Consider the following 7,564-nt stretch of genomic DNA (forward strand, 5'->3'; position numbering starts at 1 on the left):
AGGAGGCAAAAAATAACTCCAAAGATTTACTCTCAAGGACAAACCTAAACCAAACCCACTGCCCTCAAATTGATGCTGATAATAGCAACTCTCTGTCGAGGTTCCAAGACTGTAAATTTATGCAGGAGTAGACAACCTCATATTTCTCTGATGGGGCTGCTGGTATGTTTGCTATGTTTTATTAGGAGAGTCTGAAAAGTCAATCAATAAGAGAAGCTTTGATTTGTGTCTTGTAGCTGGAGGAGACATAGCGGATGAAGGGTCGTTGGAGCTAGGGCTTGCCATGATCTGGTATGTTTATTCAGTTGACAGCAAACGTGATGCATTTGACAGTGGCATAGTAATTCAGAGTTGGGCTGCTAACTTCAAGACCAGCAGCTTGAAACCACTAGCTGCTCCTTGAGAGAAAGACAAGGCTTTCTACTTCTTCATTCTCATCTCAGAAACTTACAGTTGTAGTTCTGTCCTATCCCAAAGGGTCACTATGAATCAGCAATTTATTTGTCAATGAATGAAAAGATCAAAGAAAAAAACAGAGAAAATTGAATATAAAGTAGGGCAGTACTTATGGAATAGAAAAAAAATTAAAAGTAGGCCATAACTTACGATAATTGGAGGATATAGAAAAAGTCATAGAAAACTAGTGAGTTTCTAATGGAATGCATGAAGGGATAGATTTACCATCAGCTGAGAGAAAGAGGAGGATTTGGTCAGGAGATAGGACGATAGGATGAGTTGTTGACAAGTTACATTTGAAACATATCTGAATTATCTACTTGGTGATGTCCTTCAGAATTTGGGATATTGTGGTAGAATAATATCAATTACATCACACGCACATAAAATTTTGATGAAGATCATCCAACAATGGTTGCAACAGAACATCACAGGGAGTCGACGGAGCTTCAGGTCAGATCAGAAGAGGCCTTGGAACAGGAGATCTCACTCTTGATGTCAGACAGATCTTGGCTCAAAGCAGAGAAGGCCAGAAGGATGTTTACTTGTGTTTTGTTCACAATGCCAAGGCATTCAGCTGCGTGAGCCATAGCAAACTGTGGACAGCTTAGAGCATAATGGGAATTCCACACGTCATTGTGCTTATGCAGAACCTTTAACTAGATCAAGAGGTACTTGTGCAAACAGAACAAGGGCACACGGCATGGACTAAAATCAAGAAGGTTTTGTATCAGTGTTGCCTCACTATACTTATTCAATCTATATCATGTGCAAATAATCAGAGAAGTTGCATCATATGATGAAGATAGTATTAGTATTAGAGGAAAGCATATACAAACCTGCGATGTGCAGATAATATAACCTGATTTGTGGAAAGGGAGAAGGACTTGAAGCATTCTCTGATGAAAATCAAGGATCGCAGCCTTCAGTGTGGATAACAACCCAATATACGGAAAATCAAAACCTCATAGAGGACCGATCGATAATATTATGAAATAGGGAGACAAGATTGAAATTGTCAAGAAATGTGTCTTGCTTGGATTTACAATAAATGCAGCAGTCAAGAAATAAATAACAACAACAAATGGGTAAATCTGGTTCTCAAATGTCTTTAAAATATTGAAAAGCAAGGATGTTACTTTGAGGACTAAGGTGAGCCTGGCCCAAGCCATGGTTTTTTCAATCACCTCATCTGCATGTGAAAATTGGACCTGGAAAAGGAAGACCCAAAAAAGGAATCAATGCCTTTGAATTAGGCTTCTGGCAAAGAATATTGAAAGTGCCAGGGGCTGCCAAAAGCACAAGCGCATCTGTCTTGGAAGAATTACAGCCAGAATGTTGTTTAGACACAGGGTGGTGAAACTTTGAATCATACGTGTACTTTAGACTTTTGGTCAGGAGATCAGGCCCTTGAGAAAGAGGTCATTTTTGGTCAAATAGAGGGGCTGTGAAAAGAAGAAGCCTCTTAACAAGATGGATGGATACAGTAGCTATCCATGGATACAGTATCTATGGATACAGTAGATACAAACCTACACACAACGGTGAAGATGGAGGAGGACTGAGTGGTGTTCCATTGTGTGGCGCACAGGGTTGCGGTGACTGAGAACTCACTCAACGACACCCACCAACCGGCGCTGTGGAACAACAAAGGCCGAAGCAGCCAAGTTGAGTCTTGAAAGGAGAGTGGGAGTTAGCCAGTTAAAGGTTGGAAGCTAAGTCTATGGGAAAAGAAACAATATGACTGGCAGAAGAAATGTGTAGTAGACAGACTAAAGAGTGAACACATGTAAAATCCCAATATTTAGATTATCTTTAAAAAAATGTCTTGATGTCACAGTTTTTTATATGGTATTAAATAAATTTAAATAAAAGTGCTTTTAAAAACACAACAAATACTCTGCCTGTGCAAATAACTTGCTTACAATATAACTTTTGGAAGTGATGACATTAAGTAAAACCACCTGGTGTTGTGTTCTGTCACCGGAGGGTAACGATGAGCTGGAACAACCACCTGAGAGGTCGAAGGACCCTAGTGGTGCAGCGTGGTAAGCACTGGCTGGCTAGTCGAAAGAATGGTGATTTGAAACCACCATCTGCCCAGAAAGAGAAAGATGATGTAGTCTGCTTACATAAAGATTTATAGCCGCTATGAAACAATTCTACTGAGTCCTAAAAGGCAACGATGCTTTCGAATTGACTCTGTGTTCATGTGCATGGGAAATAGGTTGAAAAACAACTTCACAAAAATATTCATGTTCTATTCTCTGGAACCTGAAAATCTGTTACTCTGCATAGCAAAATGGAATTTGCAAGCGTGACTAAATTAAGGGTTTTGAGATGGGATGTTTCTTGGATGACCCATGTAGACTCAATGCCATCACAAGGCATTACCAGAAGACAGGGTGGTCATGGTCAATATTAGAATGAAAGGAGAGATCAGAAAAGAGAGAAAATGTTACACTACTTGCTTTGAAAATAGAGGATCGGGACTTAGCCTTGGAACGCAGGCTGTCTCCAGGCCTGGAAAGAAGCAAGAAAACCAATTCTCCTAAAAGCCGACAGAAGAAACCAACCTTATCAACTCCTAGACGTTAGCCCAGTGAAGCTGATTTTGGAAATGGAAGAGAATAATGAATTTGTAAGTATGCTGTTTGGATTCACCAAGTCTGTGGCTGTTACAGCAGTAAAAAGGAAACCAGTGCAGGTTTGGATAATCCTTTTCCTTCAATAAACATGTTAAGCAGGTGTCAGTTAAAACCATGAGAGGAGGTGCAATCACCCAAAAGTGTGAGAACACATAGAATGAGAATTGTAAAACATAAAAGGTAAGCAGAGGAAAATTACTTAGGAGAGCAAACAAGAACAGAGGAAGAGAATCAGGAGAATATAACATCATCAAACTCAAGGTTATGTTTTCTACAGTCTATATCCTTGTTGTTAGTGGTTGCTGTCGAATTAGTTCCGAATCATGGCAGCCCACATATTCCGAGTGGAACGGCTCCTAGAGCCTTGAAGGGTCTATTCTTTTGTAAGCAGATCAAGGGATCTTCATCCGCTCCTACGCAGATCAACAAGGCCTGTCTTCCCAAGTGCCTCTCTGAGTGGGTTTGAGTTGCCAACCCTTCAGCAACGAGTTGAACACTGATTCATGTGTGCAACCCAGGGACTCCTGAATTCAAGATTATGAACAGAAATCCACTGTAATTGAATTGTCTCTGACTGAGTGAGCCTGCAGGACAGGGTAGAACTACCCCTGTGGGTTTCCCAGACTGCAATTCTTTATGGGAAAAGCAGGAAAGATAACGTGACCAGCAGGTCTAAGTGAAGTACAAAGGTCTTTTAATAATGTAACAGATGAAAATTAATCAAAAATAATTTTCACTTTTACCACAACCATGATTCTTGTATTTAGTGATTGAACTTAATATATAAAAGGATATTTTAATATTTGTATATTCTTTTAAAATCTATAATATCATGAATACTGACATATTCTCAAGAAGTTTGCAATGTATGATATTACTGGGTCATATACTTTACAAATGCAATGAAATGTGCAAAATATAATAATAAATTATAATACGGATTTTTTTCAAATATTCCACATTTTGTTCCAAATGAAGTGTTTCTGCCATAAATGTAAACTGTTCCATTTTTTACATTTCTTTCATTTTTTAAGTTTTTCTTGCAATTCAAGTACTGATGCAAGTGCAGCTGTGGCTCTTAAGGAGGTGTTTAGACCACTTCTTGTGCAGTTTGTTCATAATTTTCTATCACATTTTTCAAGAACTACAATATAGAGTGACAGTGGTAACATGCACTTGACACCAGATCAATTCCAGAAATGCCACCTAAGGAAAAATTGACAAATATTCTTGTATGACCATTTGCTCAACTGGATAGAGATGCTTAAGATTTTAATTTCCAGCTACATTTAATATTGAACACAATCTCTTTACTGAAAAGAAACTATGAAACCCACTAAGATATATATGTGGAATTTCCTTCGTTGTCCACTAATCGCTGTTTCCAATGGTTTTAACATCCCTTCAACCCATCCTCTGGTTCAAGATGATCGTCCCAAAATATGAAACATTTCACAATCTCTTTTTAAAAAAATCTACCTTGACTTTCATTGGTAATCATGAAATAACGATTAAAATTGCTTTATTACAACATTCAAAACCCTTCATGATTGGGCATACATTTTTCCTTCAGACTTATCTCTGCCTATTCTGTCTGAATCAATCCATTGTTTAATTACCATATCCTAAATGTTACAACTACAATCACATTCTGTAGAATGTTACATGGGAAAAGGAAAAAGCATGGAGCCAGGCCAAAATAATAATAATAATAATATCAAAAATGCTTATCACCTCTCGGTCATGCTTCAGACCCCATCTTCAATGTCACCTCAATCTGAAAGCCACTCTAATTAGATTACACATAGCTATTCACTCCTTCCTGTGCACTGCAGGCATCAGATTTCTAAAGTTATTCTTTGCCTTGAAACTTGTTGACGATATGTCTTTCTCCCTACGTGAATTGTGAGGGCTAGAAAGATAGACACGGTGCCTTATTTTTCTTCAGATCTCTAGAGCTCAACAATGCACTAATTCTTAATAGTATAGCTAAACCCTTTTGTCTCCTTTGGAATTCAAAATTCCTTTGGATATTATAAAAATAATATGGCATACATAGTATAAAATGGGCAAGGCCTGAAGCATTTAGACTGTACCCGTCTATCACGATATTAACATTGCTGCCGTGAAGCATAAGGTAGCAACCCTTCTCCTTGTTTACTCAGTGTTTTCCATTCTTTCTCACATCTGGATCACAGGAAGATTGTGCTTCTTCTGTTTGGGGCAGGAGCCATGCGATTAGTTATGGTTGCGAATGGAAGTGATGTGTATCACCTTTAATCTTCAATTCTAACTGTGTAAAATATTACAGATCTTCACACTCTTTTGCATGATAACCTGAAAGCATTTGAAATGATGCATGTCCTTTTAATGCTCACTCCCTATGTGATGATGCCAAATCATAGCTTACATGTTATATTAACCAACAGATTTGGAGATGTTTCATTGTGACAGAATAATGCTACCAATTCTGATTAGTGTTAAGTGTTCAAACTGAAAATTCAAAGCTATAGTTATGTCACTTCAGGGTATTTTTTATATAAAAAATCTCTGAGTCGTATCAGAATTTCTAGTTAAATAACTTACAAAAAAATTCAATTTTCAGAGTTGTTGTAATTGGAAATAATAAAAAAGACAAGGCGAGTCAATATCAATCTTATGTAGAACATAGTATTGCAGAAAACAGTGGATGTTAAATAATTTTTAAAAAGAAGAAAGTAAAAAACCTCTTTGAACACAGAGCATGAGATTTCCTAATATCTTTCATTGCTTTATTAAAATTACCTATGTAAAAAGTAAGAAAAGCAAACTGGTGTGCATTCACTAATATTCTTAACTGGTTTGTTTTCATGCAGAGCATCACTGTAAAGCAATGCAAACAAAAACACATTCGATTCCTATTTAACTGTGGCCATGTCCTATACAGGGGATAAAGCCTACAATCCAATTTTGAATTCTATTTGAAATTTTCAAGGAAAACTAAAATGATAAAATAATGGAATTTTTCCTCAAAGCTTTTGAAGCCCTCTCATTTAAAGATGTCTTTTTCCCCTATATAAAATTATATCAGTTTAAAGCTGCTGAGTACTTACTATGCCCAAGCACTATTTTAAACTCTTCTCATTTACTATGATATAGGAGCATAAACATTACTCTGTGGACTATTATTATTTGGATAATACATGATATTAGGGTAGTAGAATAAAAAACGAAAGAAAGTATCTTGTTTTAAATCACAGAACTAGTAAGAGGGTCATTTGTAGGCGAGCTGAGTTCAGAACGTGTCCTAGTAACTACATGGTGTATGATATAACCCCCAGAGAGACAGGAGATATGAGTGCTTGGCTTAAGAAGGTCCTGGAGTACAATGGAAAGTGCAACTGAGGTTTGCTGGTGCTGGCTGGCTGTGTTCCAGGAATCAGTTAGAGCCAAGGGAGCAGGAGGCTGATAGTCGGCAGTTGGCCTTGGCCCGGTGCTGGTATGTGGAGTCATGTCAAGCTGTCCTCCTGGTATTGGACAACAGAATGAACTCCAGATACAGGTTTAGATGCCATCGATGATGCCATGCTGCTGAAAGTCTGTATCTACTGCTTGCTGAAGCTCTAGTGCTGGGAGCTGCCCCTATCTCTGAACCTGATCGAGCTCTTCTTGCAGAGTTCCTATCAGACGGAAATCAGACAGCCCTTGGACCTCAGCACTGCTCCCTGGGGCAATGTGAATCTTGGCAGGTTCGTTGGAAAGAAGTACAAAATCATTGTCAAGTACAAGACAGCTTTCTACTCTTGGTACCTCCCTGTAGTTGCTGTAACGTGTATGGGGGGAGGAGCATGCCATTGCCAGGAAGCTCCTGCTGACGATGGAAGAGGTCTTACAGATTCTGGACAATTACTTCAACCTTTTAGTTGACCCCAGTGGGATGGGGTGGCACTGACGTCCAGGACAGCAAAGGGAGCTGACTGGTGGCTCTGTGTCTGAAGAGGACCTTTCTGCAAGAGTGCTGGGTCCAGAAGGAGAATTATGGACAGAAGGGGGCTTAGAAGATGGTGTGAGTGAAAGCAGTGGGTGAAGAGGTGAACCTCCTGGCTATATTGAAAGACATTTCAGCAATCTTTTGAGTCTCACTGAGTAATACGATGCTCTGCTGCCCCTTGTCATCTCCCTGGGGCCTTGGATTCTAGGCCTAGAGAGGAGGCTCTCAAAAAATTATTGTCTAACTTAAAAAAAAAAGTATAACTGGGATGACAGAAAAGATCAACTCAACTTTGAAGTCTGTGCTTTTTACTCTGTGGGATATTTAGATAGTAATTACCAGGATCTGCTGCCATCGAGGTAATTCCGACTTATACATGTGCTATAGAACAAAGTAACACTTTTCTTGGGCTTTTCAAGACTTCAAATCTTCATAGGAGTAGATAGCCTTGTCTTTCTCCTGAGGGGCAGCTGCTAAGTTGGAACCACTA

The 7,564-nt window shown here is 38.8% G+C and overlaps 1 pseudogene; it reads left to right on the top strand.

Moving 5' to 3' along the window:
* Positions 1-2,452: 2,452 nt before the first annotated feature.
* LOC101647610 lies at positions 2,453-7,219 on the top strand (annotated as a pseudogene).
* Positions 7,220-7,564: the final 345 nt, after the last annotated feature.

Source organism: Echinops telfairi, unplaced genomic scaffold (genome assembly GCF_000313985.2).
Source record: "Echinops telfairi isolate 266 unplaced genomic scaffold, ASM31398v2 ScPeMD7_2;HRSCAF=8, whole genome shotgun sequence".
NCBI classification, from domain to species: domain Eukaryota; kingdom Metazoa; phylum Chordata; class Mammalia; order Afrosoricida; family Tenrecidae; genus Echinops; species Echinops telfairi.